At 42.9% G+C, this 23,386-nt stretch overlaps 1 protein-coding gene across 2 annotated transcripts in view; it reads right to left on the reverse strand.

The window, feature by feature from the left end:
- The window catches only part of SEMA5A (semaphorin 5A), a 354,266-nt gene extending 332,186 nt beyond the window's left edge, over positions 1 to 22,080 (reverse strand). Inside the window, exon 1 of one of the 2 annotated variants that reach the window (XM_072853077.1) lies at positions 21,913 to 22,080. The gene's annotated coding sequence lies outside the window, so the exon portion shown is untranslated. Of the gene's footprint in view, positions 1 to 21,445; positions 21,591 to 21,912 lie in introns of those variants that run through there. The other variant, XM_072853078.1, reaches the window with a different exon arrangement.
- Positions 22,081 to 23,386: the final 1,306 nt, after the last annotated feature.

The raw sequence follows: 23,386 nt of genomic DNA on the forward strand, positions 1-23,386 counted from the left end.
GAAAGCATGAAATAGTCATGTAATAATTTAGCAACAACTACACTCTTTAGAGCTATATTGTAAATGTAATGCACGCAATAACCCCAACGGAGTCTGTGAAAATAATTGCATATGCAAGTACCTCAGAATAAGACCAAAAGTACTCAAAACAAACATAATAGTAATGGATAAGTATACAAAGAGAAAATTTTTTGTCATTTCCAAATAGATGCAAAATTGACCTTACTGTCCTTATCTCACACAGTTGATTGTATTTTATTACAAGGCAACTCTTACTAACTCATTATCCTTAAACTAATCACTAACTAGTGCCTTAATCCTCAATTAGTCCTTCAAGGGGACTATTTGAAGAACAAAATGTTCCTCCCAGCACTTTGCTTTATCAGAAGCTGGCTCGTATACCAACGCAAAGCTACTGTTTTAAAAATATCACTATAATGTAGAATTCTGCAGAGATATGTAAAAGCTGTTGAAGTCAGGCTACTTCCATGTCATAGGCCACGGTGCAAGATTGCAAAAAGCTTTTGCTGCCACACCTAAGCCAGAAAAGAAGCAAAGACAAAGGGGTGGGAACACTATAAGCATGTTGCCACAAAATATAGCACCTCAATCTATAGATAGTTAGGATTGTTTAGCAGTTAGTTAAGGTATGAGTTTGGGGGGATTTTTTTTTTTTAATATCCAGGCTTGGTTTTGCTCACAGATGCTATTTTTCCCCATGCTCTCTGGGAGTCCAGTTTTCAGCTAGAAAATTCTCTACAACACTGGGAGAATAAAATTTTGTTATTAACACTTGGTGTCAACAAAGGTAGACGTAGAAGAAACTTAGGCAAAAGCACAACATATGATCATGCTTTTTGATTACCAACTTAGAAGAAGGGAAAAAAAAACCAAACCAACTTTGCTGAAAGCAGAAGAGAGGGTGGGACTTCATAATTCAGAAGAGAAGCCAAGTATAAACAAAGGAGGCTGACACTTTAGAGGATTAGATTACAGCCTCAGTTCAAAACCATTAGAATAATGAAGATACCCAGGAAGAGAAATGTACATGCTTGTTTATTTGTATTACCTCTTGTAAAGGCTGCTTGGCTTTGTTTAGCTTCAGTTATCATGGTCTCTAAAGACAAACTCCAAAACAGAGCACCTACAAGCCCAAACCTGTAGATCCAAGTAGAGCGTATTTCACTTACTGCAGTCTCCCATTTCTGTGACGATCCCGACGGTTTCTCGCAGCTGAGCCACAAGGTCTCACTCCTGCGGAGGCGCTGCGGGAGGTACGGCCGGAGCACGCCGCGCAGCACGCAGGACGCGTTGGGGCTGGCGCAGGGAGACCTACCCACCCCCTGAGAGCACGGCTGCTCAGAAGCTGCGATGAAAAATTTCACTAGAAAAGCTCAGAGCTGACATGAAACAGCAGCTCTGGCTGTGAGCAACCTCATCTAGCTGAAGATGTCCCTGCTCATTGCAGGGGAGCTGGACTAGATGACCTGTAAAGGTCCTTTCCTACCCAAACTATTCTATGATTCTAACTGTATGTGCACAAGCGAAGAGCAAATACAGTATCCAAAGCCGCCTGTCTCAGATCTAGCCTCATTTTGTTATGATGAGTAGGTATCACCATTTGCCGATTGCCTACGGAAAAGACTGGCGGTTGGAGCCCAGCTTTGTATCCCTAAATCCAACAGCAGAACTGGGCACCAGTATTGACAGTTACAGCAGAGAAGAGAAGAGAAAGAACAGATAAGTAACTAAGTTTCAGCCACCAACTATGAAAAAAAGAAGAAATGAAACTATAAATCTTGGAGATAAATTCACAACAAACTATTTGCATGTGAATAATCTGACACGACCTACAAGCACGAGAGGAGGGGGAAAAAGAAAGAAAAAAAGAAATCGCACAGGACAAATAAGATTAAAGAAATCTCCTTTGTTTTATAAGGAAAAGCATTCTAAAACTTAAATATGATTTATGTTCTGTCCTCATGATGATCTACTGGATGCTCATGCTGAAGAGAGGTTTAATCTACAGCCACACTCTTTTAATAGCATCTGCAGTTTACGTTCCAGGACAAGTGCCAGTAGCTAATGATCCTCCTGTTATCGATTCTCCCTAGATGGGATGAAAACTCATTTTCCTGGTCTTGACACAGAAAGATCCTGTCTTGCTTATTACAAATATATATGTGTACAAATAGTTTGGGTAGTGGAAGGCATTTAACAGGATCAGGACCATCGGTATGGCCAAATGTATGGCCAAACTTGAAATCTACTTTTGGCACAGGGATTTTACAAGCAACCCTTGCCACCTTACTACTACCGTAGCTGCTCAAAATCCTCTGGCTACAGGAGTTCTGCAGGGAAGGATTTGTACATGGGACACCTCTGTCTTAGTGTGGATTTGCTTTTAATCACAAAGTAATTTTCTGTATCTAAAGAAAAGGAAACTGGTAATACAACACACGTACAGATGAAACATATGAGGTTAGCGGGCAAAAAAAATGGCACACCATGATCCCTCTGCCAGCCACACTTTTTTCCACTATTTCCTTACCAACAATAGGAATGACCAGTTCAGATGACAAGCCAGAATACGTTAGAGGAGTTCAAAATTCATGTATTCTGCTCAGAATTGGGCATTACCCCCTGGGTGCTCAGTCCAAGACATCAGGACCGAGTACATTTCCTTACATTTAAACCATGGGCCACAGAAGTTAAACAGATTAGAAGCTCACAAAGAACTGATTAGGATGATTTTCAGGGACACAAGACCTCTTAGGTTGCAAATTAAAGACAAAGGGTGTCTCATCTAAGTAGCTGGACAAGTTATTTGAGACAGCATGAAAAATCCCCCTCCCCACTTGATAGTGAGGTGGGAACTCTGCATCCATGTAACATTTCCCACCCCCAGTAACAATGCTGAAATAAGAAAAGAAGCCCAGTCTTTTAAGATCATAGTTCGCTTCATCAAAGAGGATTTAACAGAAGCTTTAGACATCCTATTCTCCCAGTATACACCAACTTTTTTTTAACATATTCTGGAGGAACAGATACTTACCTAGGAGTCCCGTTCTACATAGCTGTTAGAGAACACACACAATTCATCTCACTCTCCTTTTTCATTATTAATTGTTAGACTTCTAACTCAAGGATTATCTTACCCCAGTACCAATCTGATTAATGGATGAAAACCTTTCACCTTTCAATTACACAGTGAATTCTGACTGCTTCGTGAAACTCATTAAGCCTGTCATATCCTTGCCCATAGATAACATAAAACGTGTGCTCAGTACAGAACCAATTATCTTTGACTGATGAAGGAGGCATTCTTCCTTCCTCTGGGTTTTGTTTGGGGTTTTTTTTCCCCCAATCTTTTTTTATACCTACCAAGTCCTCTTAGCTGAGGTCTTTTCACTGCAAGAACAATGAAAAGTGAATTGTGAAACAGCACTATCAATCTCAGGCTTTCAAGATGTTCGTCTTGGATTAATTCTCTACAGGATATGTAGGACAAGTACTGAAAGTCCTCAAGAATACAAAGTTTCTAAGGTTGAGATACTCCATAAAATGTGCTAGAAGAGGCTAAATGAAAACAAACATGGTTTGAACATGGGTGGTTGGCCAGACGATCTCCACCAGTCCCAACCAACCTACACTCAGTGATTCTGTGACGGAGACAACAAATACACAACACCCACCTGGGGTACGGTGAGCAACCAAAGCGGCACTGGGACATACTGGATATACAGAGGGGAAGCGTAGTCACTGCCCAGCGCTCTTTCCCTGTGTATTTAAATGCTTATCTAAAAGACAAATTTAGAAGTAGTAGGATTGCCTGGAGAAACAATTTTTGTTCTCTGTTCTGTTAAGCTGGTTTCCAAAAGAGCTGGAACCATCAGCTTTGAATAAGGAATGCACACTCTGCAGTGTCTATGGGCAAGTGGCTACATTTACTTTAAACGCACTGTTAAAACACAAACATCCATGAGTTATTTGGCAAGCAGAATACATTTTCTTTCACTACTGGATATCAAATGTCAAAAAGATCCCATGGAGCCAAAACAATGAAAACAAATTTTTTAAAAAAAAGAAAACAAAAAAACCTTCTAATGCCATCAAAAGCATAAAGATCTAAAGAGAAACTCAGATGATATTATCACATACAAGAGTTAAAGCAGAAACATGTCGAGTTAGTCCTTTTTCCAAAAAGCTACTCATGCAAAAACAAATTCTCCTTTTTATTTCTTTTCTTTTTTTTCTTCATAAAATATGTCTCTGTTCGGGGAAGTGGAAATTTTCAAACACACAGATGTTTGTGATTGCACACTAGCAGCCTGCTGGGAACCATTAATGGTGTAGAGAGTAAAGTTATTCAATCATCTATAAGTCACTTTTCAAAACTGTTGCCCTCAGTCAAGGGGGTGATTAATGGCGTCCAGCAATGACACAGATTACCCCCTGCCCATGCAAGCTCTTTGATTTTAATGCAGTTAAGCTACTGAAGTAAACAAACCAATTTGGCTGTTCAACTAGCTCTGTCTCATTAAAAATTATTTGACTAGACTAGTGGTAAAAGAATATTGCATATGTCCCCAAATTCAATTTGGCATTCTGTAATCATAGCAGCAATTACATTTGCAAAAAGTTAAGAAATTAACAGTGGCAGAAAATGGTCAACCTTTCATTAGGGACTTTCATTAGGGACTTTCGTGTGTAACAAAATTAATATTTTCTAATCACCACAGTACAGCAAACATGCTTCTGTATGTTTCAAAGAGGCCAGCAGCAACTACGGTCACCAGGCAAAAGTCTCAGCAAGCATTGCAAATTTGCTGTTCAAAACCAACGAGCACTCCACCCCTCCCAACCAGGACTTCTGCAAACTGCAATTCCAGCATCCCTTGAGAACACCTTCTGCAGTCTGGTGTCAGGCTGCACTTGGTACTTCACGTTGGGGCAAGTTTTCCTTCCCTCTCTTGTACAACCAAAATTATTAGTGTGAATGTAACTAAAATGATGAGTGTGAATGCAGGCAGTTGAATTATCAGGGCTGAGGCATTTTGTTTCTTTATTTAAATATCAGGTGCCCCATAAAGATTTGAGTTTAGCATACATTCAGTAGAAAACTTGAACGCACAATACCCATAAGTGAGTATATGGCTACCTTTGTGCTCCGCGCACGTCCAACGACAGAGACAACTACCACAGAGGTCACGGAGAGACGCCGGGCGGTTCGTACGCAGCGACACGCTTCGGCAAAGCTGATGGCAAACCGCTGCCCGAGGAAAACTGGAGGAAGTATCGCTCTGGCCATGACCTGATGATCACTCTAATTCCTTTTAAAGTGATGCAACAGGACCGTGCCTTAGAGCTATTTACCGAGCTAATACCACCAGCTCGCTGTGAAGCCCCACGCGGGGTCCTGGCCCCCACGAGCCGGGCAGCCTGGAAGCTGGCTGCAAGACGGCTGCCTATGCCTGTGCAGTGCCACACCACAGCCTCAGGTGCCACCGGCAGCATGTCTGCGTCACCTTCCCGGTATAGCCCATGGTCTTAACGTTGTTTACTGCTATCATTATCACAGAGTACACAAAGAAAAAAGAAAGAAAAATAGAAGTCCTCATGTAAAGCAGAGCTGACAGCATGCCATGCTTGGTTTTAGAAAATATCACTGGCCACGTATTTCACAATACATCAAAGATTGCTTTCAAACCTTCAGACAGTTATCTGAGTCTCATTTTTCATCACATTCCTCCTGACAAATTAATACCAGCCTTCCGCATCTTACAACTGAGAACAACGTATCTGTTTCCCACACATCCTGATCAGCCTCTCTGCTCTGAACTCACTCCAAACCCATCTCCTAACACCCTGCTACTTCCTGACCACTCATCTCGACCTTCCTTTTATCCTTCTCACACAATTTTTTAGCATCTATTCTACACAGACCCACAGCACTGTAACCTGATAGAAACGTTCTAAAAGCTGCTTAAATTCAACAAAACACAATAGATGGCAGGGAGGATTATTTTCCTTTGGCAGCATGACACAATCAGCATCCAGAAAGTATACTAATAAATACAGTTTCCAGATCAACACAAATAATACAATTCACATACATAGATCTGATGAGCATTTTAATCTCCCAGTGTCTGGTGGCACAGGACTTCTAAGTAGAAGATGTTATTGTCTGGTGAATTTACCAAGGAGGGACGATCTATGAGACCAAAAGCACACAAAGGTGACGAAAAGAAACAAAGCTTAGCAAATAGGGGCAGCGTTTTATTTTGCTTATCAACACCTAACTTAAAGGGGGGAAAAAAAAGAAGGCTCCAGCCATGTCATCCTCAGAACAGATTTAATCCGTACCAAAGAGGCCAAAGGCTTGCTCCAACTGATACTGTAACACACTATTAGAAAGCAGATTTTTGTCACCGCTCTCAACTTTCACATCGTGTACTCTGAAACATGGGAGAACCTACCATCCCTAGACTGTAAAAGTCAATATAAAATAACTGTAACCATCCAAGTCTCTTTTTAACTTACTGCTAACTCTCTAATCTACCAATTTACCAACTCCCTCACTGTATTTAATATGCAAAGAAACTTGCAAGTTTCTAAGGAAAAAGAATCATACATTTCCAGCAAGATGTGTCTGTAAGTTGCTTTAGTTCCAAATACAAAGTGAAACATAAGAAAATTATATTGACTTGTTAATGTATTACAAAGAGTTTACATTTTTACAGTATGCTTCCTTTTCAGCTTTTAAGTTTTGTGTCCTACTTTCTGGTCTATTAAAAGAATTCTTTGCTTTTTAATTTTAATTATCTTCTCTTTACCCTTTCTTCATTGACAGGATAATATTACTCCTCATGGAAAATCCTCTTTGATAAATAGGACCACTACTTTAAAGCTGCATTTAATTCCTCTTACTCACTTCCTCACCCTGAAGCAGTTTGCCACTGAGCACCTACTCTTTTGAAGGAGTTTCATACATAAATCAAATTTCAAGAATCGAAACCAGAGCATTAATTGTTACCATAAAACCTGAACTTTGCTATGCAATGAAGCTACAGATACTGAAATCTAAAAATCTGAAGTCAGCGTTAATGGATTTCTGTGTCATTTCCATTACAACTTTCTTATTTGACCTCTGCAAAATGTCTCTTGGTTTAATGCAAAGGACAAAGCAGAAGAGGCACACAGCCTTTTTAGTTGAGATTTCTTTGTTAAAGCTGTTCTTACTGCTAGCAGATGCAGCTTCTTATAGCTTCATCTTGAATGATGTTTTCTCAGATAAAAATCTTCTCCAGTCTGTTACCTGTTCACAAAAGTTGAGAAATGTCATTGTTTTCAATTATGCTTTGCAGAAAGCGGATAAGGGTGATCTGACAGCGTTGAGATAATGGAAGAGTGTTTAGAAGTCCATAAATGTTGTTAATGATTTCTATGTCTGATAGCTAAAATTCCAATTTTAGCTTCCTAACAGAGTCAGGAGACTGCAAAGAACTCAGTAAGGCATCAGATAAAGAAAAAAAGCACCCTACTGCTCAGTCAATAACCACCCTGAAATTATAAAACCAGAAAGATATGCAATTTTCTGAAGACAGTCCAGGTGTTAATCATACAAGGAAATAGCTTAAAGCATAGCTTGCTCTTCTCTCCCCCACCTTTTTTTCTTTTTTAAATAAAAGCTTGCTTTTCTCCCAGCAGTGTTTACATATAGCTAAGGCAGTGAGTTCTTACAACATTTTGCATTTTCAAATGTCATTCAAGCTGTTTGTCAATCTGTCCTAAAATGTCACGTCGTAAAGAACTAGTCATGTTTTCTACTTCTCATGCAAGGCTCCAGTTGGCACCTAAACAAGTAAGATGGAGGATTTTTTTTCCCATATCTAAAGCAACTTTGTCTAAAACTAATGTTAAAACTAACAACAATATGGGAATAATTCGTTTCTGTGAAGTTTAAATCCTTTTTATAAAGGGAGATTAACCATCCCAGCCACAGATCTGGCTTATTCACAGGGATAATCAAGAACGCTTCACTCTGGTAGGGTGCTTCTACCAAGACGCACAGGAGCTGCGGGGTAAGGAGAAGGAGAGAGTCCAGAAATGAGCTCTGCCTTCAGGAGTTTCCACCAGCCCTCCAGCTAGGGCAGCACAACCGTTGTATTTGAAATAGGCATTAAACTGGACATTTGGGGGGAGGGGGCAGGGACTGTTGTTGTTTTGAGGGGTTTTGTAATTGTTTTGGTTTGTTTGGGTTTTTTTTAAACAAGTTTTAGAAAACAATCAGAGCTTTTTAAAAAGGAAAGACTGGAGAAACCAAAGCTCTTCTGCATTTTCCTATTTTATATGTGGTTTTCAACTATTTATGTTGCTGTCCAGATAAACCCTAGAACATAATCAGGATTTTTTTCTTTATGTCCTGGTTTCAGCTGAGATAGAGTTAATTTTCTTTATAGTGGCTGATATGGGGCTATGTTTTGGATTTGTGCTGAAAACAGTGTTGATAACACACTGATGTTTTAGTTGTTGCTGCACTAGTCAAGGACTTGTCAGCTTCCCGTGCTCTGCCAGGTGCCCAAGAAGCTGGGAGGGGACACAGCCAGGAGAGTTGATCCAAACTGCCCAAAGGGCTATTCCATACCACATGACGTCATGCTCAGTATATAAAGCTGGGGAAGAAGAAGGAAGGGGGGGACGTTCGGAGTGATGGTGTTTGTCTTCCCAAGTAACCATTACGCGTGATGGAGCCCTGCTTTCCTGGGGATGGCTGAACACCTGCCTGCCCATGGGAAGCAGTGAATGAATTTCTTGCTTTGCTTTGCTTGCATGCGCAGCTTTTGCTTTACCTATTAAACTGTTTTTATCTCAACCCACGAGTTTTCTCACTTTTGCTCTTCCGATTCTCTCCCCTATCCCACCGGGGGGGAGTAAGCAAGCAGCTGCGTGGGGCTTAGCTGCTGACTGGGGCTAAACCACGACACTTTATCACAGTATTAATAGCTCCTAAGTGCTTACTTTAAAAAAAAAAAAAAAAAATTCACTGAACTTGGATATGATTGACCTATTTACCTATATAGCACCTTCCATTGAAGCAGTCTGAACTCCTTTACAAAAGGTTTTGCAAACAGCATGCACAAATTAATTTCTCCCCCTAGACAGAGAAAGGCATTATAGGCTTGTATTTTTTTAATCTATTATATGTTAATTCTTCATTTATATGCCTTTATTATAGGTATCATGCTAAGATAATAACTATAACTTCACTAGATCCCATGACACGGTATTCAGCTTTCCCAAAATTCATCCTGTACTATATACTTTCTTAGAAGGTTCTTTTTGGTGCTTGCATTTACTGCTTCCCTGCAGGTGAAGAACAAGAACCACACACACACATAAGTTTCACTTGGAAAGTAAACCAGATCTGCAGAACTCATTTCTGCTCCAAGCTAACGCACTAAGTTTCATTGTGGCTGATGCTCTTGTAATGCCGCTCACTCCCATGGCAGTACGGCTCTAACGTCTGCTCCTCCGAGATGCAAATAAGAAACCAAGATCCTTGTGGCACCATACCATACTACAGGTGTGTTAAGGTCAGGTTTATTTTGGTGGGCAAAAGCCTACTTTTCTTCCTGAAACCACTTATTTAGTGTTCCCGCAATAGCAAAGACTTATAACTAAAATAAAAATCCAAACTTGCTTAGGCCACTGGGTTTAGGTTTACTGAGCTGTGGCACTGCCATTTCCATAAAGACATGAAGCATTTGAAACTTAGTATTTCATAGATGAAGAGGAACCAGGGAAGTTGTTCTTGCTAGCTCATCCCTTTAGAACATGGTGGAAAGGGTAGGCTACTGTACAGGTGCTGGCCAGCATTCAACTGCCAAACCCCTTCCCCAAGGGCTGCTTTGTGAAGGCAGAAAAAGGAGAAAAGAGAACACCGTCCTGAAGACCCACCTTCTGAAAAACTGTCTTATAATGCCAGGAGAGAGAAAAAATGTGATCATTTAAAAATACCTTTATTAAACATTTCATATGTGAGGTTTTTCCCCCCCTCAGCTTTCAAAGCACAAGTGCCGCTCAGATCCCATCACTATTTTGAAGCCTGCCACTAACCTGCTATGGCAAATAAACGTAATAAACCTCTGCCATGAATCTTTGGACAAATTACACTTCTGCCTTACCCACTGTACCTGTTGTATCACCACTTCTATACATGTGAATAGCTTTCTCTTTACTGTAGCAGTGAATGTTACATCTAAAAATTCAACCTCTTCATCCCAGCATTACCTAAACCCTTACAAGTGATACTAAATGAAAATATTAGACATCATTTAAATTAGTGATGAAGAAACTTTTTTTACCCCCCAAGAAGTTGTTAAAATGCTCACAACTATTCAATATGACAAAAAATTATAAGAACCTATGCTTTAAAAAAATGTGTAAGCAAAGCAATAAAGATCTGCAGACAAATCTTAAAACATGGAACAGAAGTCTCTCACCTTATTTAAAAATCATGTTTTTAAAAGCCAGAAGCCAGTCTTTTTAGTTATAATCTCCAAAAAATGTATTAATATACTATGTTTGAATGAAAAAAAAGTTATGGTCATATATAGTTTAAAAATAACAAATAAAGGAAAAATTTCCTTTTTTTCCTGGATGTTTGTCCTCTAAGATAATATTTACATATAAACACAGTTCTGTTGCCTCTCTCGCATCCCCCTCCACACACAGAGAGAGATATATTGAGAGAGAGCGAGAAAGAAACACATGTTCTTGTTACCACTCTCTGAAAACAAACACAAGAAGTAACACCTATACTCAATGAATAAGTCATAAGAAAATCCTGTCTTATTTCTACAGGTCATTCCAATGGGTTTTAAAGAAACCTCCTGCCCATTATCCTTAAAAAGCCTATGTCCCTCTATTTTTCCAGAAAGGGGCAGAAGAGGGCAGGATAATGGAAAGAAAAAGTCAGTACAGAGTTTCCCCATACAACTAATCAGAACCTACTGTAATTTGCATAAATATTCAAGCAATTAATCAAACCATAATACCAGAGTTCTGTTTTTCCTCAAGCTTTATGTTCCCCTAATACAGGGGATAGCACTTTTCCTCAAGCTTATTTGGCCAAACTCTATTGGAATTCTACACGTAAAATAGTATAACATGAAATAAATCACTCTCAATCCCACCAACTGACTGTGTGTTTATATATATTATCAGAAATAAATCAGGACCTACTTATACTCCCAGCTGATGTCAGCTGGAATTGTGCCACAAACTTCCATTCATGCAGGACCATGTTAAACATCTCTGGCCAAGACTTTGTTTTAATACCTATGAAACACATTGCACACTTTGATGCCATATAAAGAACAACAGTAATAACAGTAAGTTAGCCTTGCATAAAACCATAAAATGTTTAAAATAAATATGTTAAGACCTGCTTGAATAACAGAGGGTGCTGAATACTATTTAGTGCTTGTGACCACCTGCAGTATCATATCCAGGATACAATGTTAATTTTAGATTTCTGGATGAATGCCCGCTATAGGATATGCTATTTTTACTATGTTCTGACATGTCTGTCCAATGGCACATTTCCACTTCCAAAGTGGTACTGTAAGGCTACTAAAGCTTCCAGTTACCACTTAGCTCAAAACTGCAAACTACTACAAAGTTCTTTCACAAAACTCTTCTTCATATTCTGATTGACTTTACACAATAGAACTTATGAATAAAACCAAAATAAATACCTGGGAACAGTATAATTAGAAGAGGTCAGCTGTGGTGTGTATGTCTTCCCTCCTCCCCCAAAGTCTTTCTCATCAAAACCGAAAACAACAGTATTTTACATATATTATTGCAACTTTCAGTTCAATGCACAGAAAAATTATACATAAATAGCCTTCACCTTCTAGGTAGACTCTTCCAGGCGCCTATACTATACTGACCACACCTGCCTCTGTCTTATTGAGTGGCAAAACAGAATCAAAAATGTAACAAACACACATGGTGATAAATGTATTACTATATTCTACATCATAACATGGATGTTGGGGACCACCATTCATGAAGTTTCAATTTAGACCTGTAAGTCACTGGAGTACAATGGATAACCGAGCTTTACGTAAGAGTTTATACTACAGAGCTGCTGTCCAGTTTTCCCAAGGAGATATTTTTAACCAAGGTATAGAGTTAGCAAGTTTGGAATGAGCTTTAGCAATCAGGGTTTAAGATTTCTACCTTCCTACTCACATGCACTTCTTCCCTTACCTGCCGCATTTCAACAGGTAGAGTGAGACTGTTCTGAGAGCTGTCTTCCGTTATGACAGATTTTCATACATTTTTAATCAGAGAGAATTAAATGTGAGCATGGTATTTGGCATGCATCCTGAAGCAAACAATAAGACATATCTTCTGCCAAAATCTCCAATGAAGACAATCCCAATAGTTAGGGGGAAATGTCAGCCAGAAACAGTTACATGAAGCATAAACCCCCCTGAGAAGGAAAAAGTCTTTATTTATTAAATTAAATGCAAATTTTTCATGCCAATACTTCTGATCTGGTTTTATGGATTTTCTCAGGTATGCTTAATTAAACCCAGTCATCAACACCAACTTTGTTCAAAAGAGCAATTAATGAATATGGCACAGAAGCAGCTTAGCCCTGGAGGAGTCTCTGACATTTGTTCATAGTGAAGACTGTTCATTAATTGCTCCCTTTGTTCTAAGCTTCTTAATGATATTTTTGACACAACACTACAAGTCATTGTGACTTATTCCTCACAGCTAGCGACATCTGCACTATGTTAAGTTAATAAAACTACCTTTGAAAGATTTTCAAGAAGATATTTAAAGACACAGGGGAAAAAAGGTCTGGATGTGCTGACAGTGGAATAAAGAAGCTATATTTAAATTCTTACTATTATCTGCAAGTACACTTTGTATTACAGATAATTTAAGCAAACATTTTGTGTTCCATATTCGCCATAATTAACGGAACTCAGGCAGAAGTCCACCATGCTATTCCAACCTATTTGAACTATGCTCCCACACCAAACTGAACCATAATGCTTCATAGGTCTTCTGCTGATTGTAAGTTCTCAGACAACTGAGAGGATTGGCTTTTTGATTGCTTCAGTAAAAAACATTGCTTTTTTTTTTTTTTTTTTTTTTAAAAGGAATAAAAGGTGGAGAGTAAAGAGTCTGGCTCTGGGTTACGAAGGAACCACACTGAACCAAAAATCTCTCTCCAAGAGTTCAAACAAGGTTGTTTCCATTTCACACTTCTTTTCATTCTTCTGGAACTCAAAAGAGATAAGCAAAGCCATCCCATAAATTAAAGCACGTACTCAGCGTGCATTTTATAAGTTTGAAAAATTAACTTGTTTATCTCCGTAACATGTCCATAGTATCATACCATCTGTAGTAGAGTTCTACTGCAAAGCACATCATAATTCACAGCAGAAACACAAAGCAAATAATGGACAAGCTGCATAGAAAGTTCATACCTGGAAAACAGCTGACAGCCCTGTAGATCCACAGACCTTCAACACGCAAATGAAAACAGTGTCCACCCTCAGAGCTGGTGACATTACTCCAATTATCCTGACCCAGTTTTCCAACTTGAGATTCAGTTTCTGTAATTCATATTATATAGCAACTCCTTCTGCCTGCCAATTATTTACATTAACACAGCCATCAAGTTTCACGCAGTTATATGTGTGAGAAACTCTATGGTAAGCATTTCATTAGCTAATTGTATACCTCTAAGTACTTAAGAAAAGTAGTGCAGCAGCAGTGGATATGGTGAGCTGGAACCTTGTTTCTTGATCTAGTCCAAAAGGAGTCAGATCCTGTGAACAGCCAAGGTGAGCTGAAGAGGGTAACGCTGTGAGCCCGAGTGGGGTGCCAGGTGTGTAGCGGCAGAGAGAAGGAAGAAAGGTTTTCACAATTTTGCAGTTGCCCATATCCAGTCTACTAGCTGCCACCGCATTGCTCTCCTCCGACACACGGGCTCTGGTTTCCTCTGAAGCTTTCCATTCCCACTCATCCAAAACTTCCTCTCCCACCTCTTATTTCTACCAGCTGCTTCTCCCCTCTTGCCTGCTACCTACCTCATTGTCTTTACTCCTTGAATGAGGCATTTCAAAAAAAATAAATAAAACCACCCACCCACACAACAGCAGCTGCCCTTCTCTGTACTGAGCTTCAGGACACAAAGCAGCAGGAAAAAAAACAGACAGCCCCATGGGTGCCAGCAGGTTCCTGCCAACCCAAGCACCTGTGCTTGCCCAGAGTCCAGCAACTGCCATACACTCAGCCTGGGCTACAGGAATACAGGAAAGGTGACCTGCATGCCTTAGATGTGACAGAGGTAACGACACTCAGCACACCTTCCGATGGCTAACTGAAGGCTGAGTTTGCACATGGCTTGCTCACAGAAACAATTTTACCTGCTGGGACACCATCTTGGTTGATAGTTTTATTTTGAGCTCTAAAGAGCTCATCTCTTTGAAGAGCGAAGAAATGTTGGCATCAAATATTGATTATGTGTAATATCTAAAATTCATAAACTTCTTAACTTTATTCTGGCAAGCTGGACTTTAGGGCAGAATGGAGCAACTTCTTCTTGAAAGTGAAAAAAATGAATGAAATGTAATTTAAATTAATCCTTCACAATGGCTATAGTGGGATCTTTTAAAGGCAGAGGTCATTATGTGATTTGACTGGATTCAGAAGATACAAGTGAATCAGTAGAATTTTGGTAAATTATGAAGTGGGGTAACAGCATTTTAGGACTCATACCCACATTCATCAAGAGAAGCTTTTCTCTCCGCGAACACCAACTTCTTCCCCTCTCACACATCTCTAGATCTGTATCCATGATCTCATGCTTTTGGCAAAACAATGTAGAACAGTTACATTGTTTTATACTATTAACTCCAACAGCATGTATCAGAATCCATTACCATTTTTCAACAGAGTAAGGTCTGACAGACAAGCTCTGGAAGACTGAGCTCCAGTTTTTAACAGGTTATTACCCTGAATTTCCCCACTTCCTGACACACTCAAGGGCAACGCAATGAGGCATTGCCTCTCAGGTACCTCCGTCCTCAGCAGATGCATTTAGACTGCTGGTCTGGTGAAGACAGCCACACATCTGTGCCTCAGTCCATTTGGAAGCTTCACAAGGGAGCCTGTTGTCTGTTATAAAACTAACATAACAAAAAGATGCATGAACACACTTTAAACCACTGAGGTAAAATCCACCAGAGCTCTTCTGCCAGTCCTAAATTTCGTCATTATTTGAGGGACTAATCAGAATTTTTATGTGCACACACAATCCTTCTCTACCCTCCCTCCTCACCTGATAATACTCATTGCACACCTGCAGTTACACTGAGACCAGTACCTACGGGGCTTTACTGGGATCAGTGGCCACAGGTACTTCAAAGACAAAAAGTGTTTTTAAGAGGATCGGTTTCCTGATACTGTTTACATTATGGCTCCACATGAAGAGTTACATTGGCACAACTAAAAGGACCCAGTAGACGACTGACATAAAGACCCCGAATTGCCAAGGAGGACAACAAACTACAACACCACTCTCTGACTGGCACAGCATTCTCCACCTATATCTGCCTGCCTTCGGGGAACACAGCATACAGTGGTTTTCAGGTCACAAAGAGAAGTTTTTATTAGAGGACAGGAATTAAGGAGGTTTTCTGGTTGTTTGGGGTTTTTTGACATATTTTATCAAGTGAGAGTCAGAATATGGATTTGCAGTGTCAGAAACAGGCGCAAGAGACACCACCACCACCACCATCATCTTTAGCTACTTCAGCACGGCAGCTAGTTCATAAGGCTCATAAGAGTCATTAGACTCTTGGGCTACCCCAGGCTGATATGCCTTGAAGAGCACTATCAGGAAACAGTCCTCTCTCTTCCCTTCCAAAGCTGAAATCCCATCTTCTGGCTAAACTATGAGTCCCATGTTGCAGTACTGGGTAATATAACGTCAGATGCTAGTAGCAATTTTTCATGCTTACTCTCTCCTAGACACTCTTATTAAGTATTTCAGTATCATTGCTTAGGTTTAAAAAGTAGCAAGGAAAAGCATGTACTGGAGCAAGAGAAGCTAGATAAAAATTAGAGTACGCACACACACTGTTTTTGATGATAAAATCTAATAAACAACCCTATAACCCTACTGCAAGTTCAGAATAAGAAAGTAAACAAGACATAACAGAAGAGGCCATCAACAACCCAACTCAGATTAAGTAACACACCAGCCCAATGACTGGGACAATCCCTTTTCACAGCCTCCAACTTTGACTCTGACTTAGTAAAGAAATCCTAAAACTTGGCCAGACTTCGTGAGACACAAGGCAATACACAACTGATCCTCCCGTAACTGGCAAGGCCAGGAGTTTTCCTCAAGCACTCAGCAATTTCACTTCTATCAGACAAAGACAACAGAAAGGGCTTCATCCTGTACATCTTCTCCCATACCAAAGCCATTTCAGCAGTGCTCCTAGGGTACACTTCATAACTAGGGGGATTTGCCAATGCAAACGTTAGTGGGCTTCCATTGAAACCACGTTACTGAAATGATCCAGATTATGAAAACACACATGCCCACACAAAAAAAAAAAAAAGGCGCACAGGAATTTCTGAAGTGACTTTATGCTGGAGAAAACATAGCGCAAAACAACTGCCTAAACGTTTTTAAAACCACAACACAAATATTGATTTGCATACCTTTGTCTGTAGAGTTCACCAGCAATAGAAATTAGTGATTCACCACCAATCTTACTGTGGGCCAGAAGAACAGGGCCCAAAATTATTAAAATACTCTCTCTCTAGCTACAGAGGCCTTATAGTTAACTTTACATTAAGTATTCTTGATTCTCAGTTAAACCTAAGTCTAACCAGAAAGCACATTACAATAGCGTTCTGGGTTTCCACCTAGACTAGCAATTCAGAGAAGGAAGGCAGCAGCACAGAAAGCAGCTCAATTTTGAAATTCAAAGAAGGGGTGGGAAAAAGAAGGTGGGAAAATCTCACCATTTGCAGCATGGCCCATCTCTTCAGGCCATCCAATTCACGTTATAAGCCAAACCTGCAGCCATCACATATGCTCCAATTCATTCACCGCATGTATTTAGCAAAGCCTAAGAAAGCATCCCAGTATTACAGGGAGAGAGGACAGCAACAGGCTGCATTTCAGCATTCTGAAGGTTATAATTTCTGTAAGCTTCTCCTAAACCAAACAAATACTGCTAAGTGGCTGCATGTTGCTGTTCATCTAGCAAGGAGTTAAAAAAATCAGCAAAATATATGCCAAAGATTCAGAGCTACTCAATCAACATCCTCCAAGTGAAACAGCAGTTTCCGTTACTGGGGTTGGTAGCCCAGGGTTGGCCAGGTTGAAAAGGTTGACCAGTTCTGTCAGAAATGAAGATCCAACAATTCTAAGGTATACTGGAGCTCCGGGATATATCCTGATTTTAAAAATTGGAAAAGGAATTAAAATCTACATTATCATGCTATCACACAAGAAATTTCGTAACAGAGAAAAGCTAACTACAGATAAGTTTGGAAATGATAGTGCAGCTGACACGTTACACAGCATTTAAACTTTTCTAGAACAAATCGTTCAAACTGGTTGAAGGGAAAAGATAACCTTTGAAACGATAAGCTTTAACAGTTGAGTTAAACTCAAGAATTTCACCTGCAAAGGCATGAGTGCAGACTTCATATCAATCCCAACTTTCTGCTACTATTACTGACAAACATCAGCTCCTTTGTGAAGTTGCCCGACTTTCTAATATACACTGGGACACAAGAACAGAATTCTTCCCAAAAGGTCCCCAAATAGAGATTCATTTTATTAATATATTTATACAAAAATGAGTATGGAGATAAAGAGCTGATTTATACAGCAGACAACTGGACTGAGTCAAAGTACCTCAGGGAAGACACAAATTTGAGAACAGATGCATAAACAAATCCACTAAATGACGAAAGATTTACGTGCTTTACACTTTGGAATATACGTTCTAGCAAAATAATCAAGACCAAGACACTAATTAGACCGCAGTTTGGGGGTCATTAACTTGGTTTTCATTTGCTACCTTCCTGACAAATGTTAAGCAAATGTGCTATACTTCGATGCAACCTGGCAAATTTCTTAAATAAATAATCGGACGCATTTACGAAGCAAACTAAAATAGAGGGCCCAGCCTTTTTTGGAAACAGTTTGCTGTTTCACCAACAACAGATTTAACAGCAAACTGTACCTCGACAGCACAGCTCCAGCGGTGCGGCTGCCCAGGTTCCCCAGGAATCGCAGAGAGCAGACTGCCACCTGGCTTTCACAGGTCACAGCTGCAACGCTGCAGCCTGCAAATCAAACCCAGCCTACCGCCAACAGTTGACAAACATCTCTCAAAAGGGTCAGTTTGAAAAATGTTTATAGTGTTTCACGAAAAAAAAACCAAAAAACCCCACACCTCGTTCTTTTGAATCAGTTACAGCTTTATGAAACACATTAGGAAAGAGCAAATGGACAGTCTGTAACTGAAAACTGTTTCTGAATGGGAACGTATACACGTGCCAAAGAGGATAAAAGGATGATAACAAAGAGAAACAGACTGATTAACAATAATTTGGAGAATTCAGCACTGACAGGAACTCCAATGAAACAACCCCATAAAATGATGTTACGGAAAATGAGAAGTTCCTCAGTGCTGCTTCCTATAATTACGGTAGCAGCAATACCAATTCGTCTCAGGAGCTGTAGTAACTTTAGAATATATATTACCAAACATCAAGATCATATCGACATTTTATAAACCAGATGTTAAGTCTAGAGCTAAATCATATATCATGGCTATTCAGAAGTGAGTCATCACAACATATTAACTAATTACTAGATACTGCTTTACGTTAAATAACACAGTATCGGATTACACACATCCTCCCACCCACTATCAACCGTAGTACGGGTAGTACACACCTACTATCAACTGATAGTACTATCAACTAGCCACTTACGTGTCCTACAGCATAGAAATAACCCACAGCCAATGCTCGGAGTGATGCAGCCCTTGCAGACCAGCGTGCAGAAAAGGGTCTGCTCCTGCACATCCCGGGAGCTCAGCTGCTCCCTTGGCTGAATTCCTTCACACAACCTCCAACACCGAAACTGAAGTTCACAGGAGGTTTCTGTTGTATTTCTGCAGTTTATGGCTTGTAACGTACAGTTTACTCACCCGAAAGTAATGAACTTCATTCAGTGAAAATCCTGTATTTGTATAAGAACACGTTGTATTTGGATAAGACTACATCAACAGAAGTTAGAATCCACGTGGTTTCCCTAAGTAGCTGGGGGAAAAGAAAAAAAACCACCACACAACTCTCTTCTGAAAACAGCAGCAATACATGGTTACCACCCTTTGCATCTCTGCCCAACAGGAAATGAGTACAACAAACCTGATATAACCAAAGTTTATGGATCATTACAAAGTGCACGAGCGTTCCAACAACCTATTTGAAGAAAACAGCATTGGTTAAAGATTAAAAGAAAGGAGACACTACAGATATTAATGCCTTCAGCTTTCTCAACCAAAACAAAACTGTTACAACATCCTAAGGAATAAGCAGTACAACTTAGAAGCAAGTGTTTACACTACTTATTTCAAAACAACCTCTCAAACAGAAAAGTAAACTGCCACCCTCCAGAGCAAAGCCTTAGCTCTCAGCAGGACTCCTCACAGCTGTTCAGCATTAAAATGAGAAAATGAGATGAATCCATTAGTAAATGTAATAAAGTTAGATCATCAGTACCTGCTGGAGAGGAAGGCGGGAACACAGCACAAAATACAGAAGTCTACCAAAATCTTTCACTAGGCTAAGCAAAGTACCTAAGGCCATACCTCAGCCTTTCAAGGCAGCAATGCACTTTCGATTGAGTAGGCATCAGATATACGACATCACCAAGTTCAACAATTCTTTGTAAGTCAAACTTTGCTAAATTGAGTCGGAGTCTCACGTAACAACCAGAAGACACTGAAACTACTAGAACTAAGATATGAGTGCAATTTCCATTATAGAAAATTATATTTTTACAGCGCTCTAGCTGGGCTAGCATCATACCAGCCCGTCACACAAAAATTCAAACTAAGAGCAGTTAGGCAGCTTTTAGAAAATACGGTCTTCAAATACACTACCTTAGGGCTGCCAGAGCACGCTAGTACTATAACTTTAACAACAGTTTTTAGTTTCAGGATGTTTTTCTTAGCTGTAACCTTGCAAATTCTAACCATCTTCGCGACAGTGCGTGTGCATGCATGCACAGACCTCTCCTGCCAGTAGGTCGGTTTGCTGAAGGAACGGATGCACTGACAGCTCCCCCCAGCCCTGCTGCCCCCCAGGAACGATGCCGGGGAGACTATCGGTGTGTCACTCTACCGTGCATACTTAGCATCTGGAATGACAGACCAAACCCTAACAGCTGTCATTTATCTGGTAAGCAACCTTCACAAAAAGATGGATTAATACAACAGACCGAGGTGTTTCCTTCCGTGTCATGGCAGAACGGCAACTCAAACTCCGCAATTCAGAAAATGCCAAAACACGGTTACGCCACAGACCGAAGCCAGTCTAGTTAAATAACAGCGACGACAAACGTGCACTGGGGCTTCAAATCGTACTGCAAGAAAATCCCACTGAAAACCCCACGTTTCTCAGCCAACTGCCGGTGCCCTTCACGCCGCTTCTCCTCCGCTCTCACCAGAAGAAGAGACAGAGCAAACTTCACTTGCCGAAGTGTGACAAAGCCCCTCCAAAACGTTTCGGGGCCACCGGCTGCTCTCCCGCAGCCAGGGCTCAGCGACCGCAACGCACCTCACGCTCCTGGGCGAGAAAACCCTCCCACGGGCGCGACCGGCGCGGGGCGGGGGCTCCCGCTGCGCCGAGCGCCGGGGACAGCAGTTCGGGGTTCAGCCCCGTTGCGATACGGTTGCCTGCCCGGCTGGTTTTCCTTTTCCCCAGCAAACGGCACCGTCTTCGGGGGGAACGGCCGCCCGTTTGGAAAGGCTCGCTGGACTTTCGGGGGTGGGGCCGGGCGATGCCCGAGACGGGCTCCCACCCCCGGCAGCGCTCCCCGCCACCGCCACCGTCCCCGCCGCGCCGCTCGCTCCCAGCTCCCCCTGCCGGCACCCTGCCGCTGCGGCGGCCGAGACCCCGGCCGGCCCCCTCGCCCCCCCGGGTTGCCCCGGCGGAGCCAGTGGCGCAGCCCCGCGGAGCCCACGCGAGGCGGCCGCGGGGAGGGAGAGGGCGGCCGGGGACGCGCCATCCCCGCGGCTCTCCGACGGCCCCGCCGCCCCAGCCCGAGCACCGCGCGGGGGAGAGGGGCCGGGGGGGTTACCTGCAGGCGCCGAAGGGCTGCACGGCGCAGGCGGGCGCTGCTGCCCCGCTCCCCGGCGCGGCGCCGCCGCCTCAGGCCGCCATGGCCGCAGCCTCGCCCCGCGCAGCCCCGCCGAGCCGCCCGCGCTCCGCTCGCTCCCACCAAGTTTGCGGCGCGGCAGCTGCGCGCCTCGCCCGCCGCCCCCCGCGCCCGCCCGCCGGCCGGACCCGGCGCCCCGCCGCGGGGGCGGAGCAGCGGCAGCCGGGGCGGCTGCGGAGGCCGCCCGTCCCTGGCGATGCGCGGGTGGCCGCGCAGCCCGCGGCCGACGCTGCCCCGGGCTGGGGTGATCTCGCATTACTCCCCCTTCCCTCCCCCGCGCTCCCCCCTCCGGGCCAGCCGAGAAGTTGCAACCGGCTGAGATATCTGTGCTTGGGCTTTGGTTGTCGGTTTTTTGCTTTTATTTTGTTTCTGGTTTTTTCCTTACTTACCGCAGCCCAAAAGGCATGACCTGAGGCTTCTCCTCGCGATCAGCTCTGAGCAGGGCCGCCCCAGCGCCAGCACAACTAAGCACAACAAATCCTGGCGAGCGGCAGCAGCGACAGCCGCAGGCAGGGAGGGAGGCAGGGAGAGGCGGCGGGCGAGGGGCAGTTCGGCGGATGCCGGGGGCCGCAGGGGCTCCCGCGGGGTGGGAGGGCGCGGCGCTCCCGGCCGGTGCCCGGGGCTCCGCGTCTCCCCGCCCAGCGGGGCTCTGGGGCCGGGGGAGGCGCGGCCGAAGCCTGGGTGCAGCAGGTAGGGGAGGCGAAGGAGAGCCGGGCGCCAGCGGCTGCCGGGGCTGCTCCGGGGCGGGAGGGGCACGGGAGCGGCCCGGGAGCCCGCTCCCGCCGCCGGCTCCCCGCTCGCCCGCACACGCCACCCCCCCCCCGCCGGGAGCCGGCGAGCCAAAGCCCAGCGTCCCGGCCCCGGGCCTCCGGAGGCCGGCGCGGAACCGCGCAGGCAGCGGGAGCCGCGCACCGGCGGCCGCGGCCCCGTCCCCGTCCCGCTGCGCGGGTGAGCGGCCAGCCCCCGCGGCGCGGCGCGGCTCGGCGCGGGGGAGCGCGGCGCTGACATTTTTGCGACCACGTAAAAGCCTGCGGCGAGTCCCTCTCCGCCCCCTCCCCTCCCTCTACGGCACGGATCGCCGTGTCAGCCCCGAAAGTTTATTTTTAGGCCCTGGGAGAGTTCCCTATAAAGGTCCCGTGGCGTGAGTGGGGCGGTGAGACGTGGCACTGCGGGGCTGGCAGCCGCGGCGCGCAAGCATCTTCCCCAGGTACGTACGTTTGCATTTCCGCGCTCACGGTGTTTTCCACGCATGCCTTTGTGTTTAGCCAACCCATCTGTATTAAACCAGGAGGGTGTTTTTGTTCGTACATGTATTTTAATGAATTCCATCAAAGTTTTCTTTCTTTTATGGCAGCGTTTGCACGTTTCTGCTACAAACCGCAGCAGAAACTGAGTTCTGTTGTTTGCAGCGAGACCTCCATTTAGAAGACTAAAAGCACTGAGAGTTTATTAAAACAAACAAAACCATGGAATTGATCCATGCTAGAGTAATCCTATAAAAATATACTTAATTAAAACAACTAGAATCAAAACTTATCTGCAAGCCAAAATGTTGCAAATCCAAATTGCCTGAAACAGCCAGCTCAAGGGAGAATGTTAATTTGGCTACGTTATAAAAGAAACGTGTTCAAGGAGAAAAGTTAATGAAAGTTTGAAATTATCATTAAAAATGAAGCTCTGGAATTTGGAACAGTCTTTCTGATTGCTTCTTGGTATTAAAAAAAAAAAAACAAAAAAAAACAACAAAACCAAAATCCAAACCACAAAAGCAAACACTAAAGGCCAAACTTTTTTTCCATTACAGTCATGTAATGGAACCCTGACAGTCAAGGATGTTTCCTTATTTATAACAATACAGTTTTG

Source organism: Ciconia boyciana, chromosome 2 (genome assembly GCF_034638445.1).
Source record: "Ciconia boyciana chromosome 2, ASM3463844v1, whole genome shotgun sequence".
NCBI lineage: Eukaryota > Metazoa > Chordata > Aves > Ciconiiformes > Ciconiidae > Ciconia > Ciconia boyciana.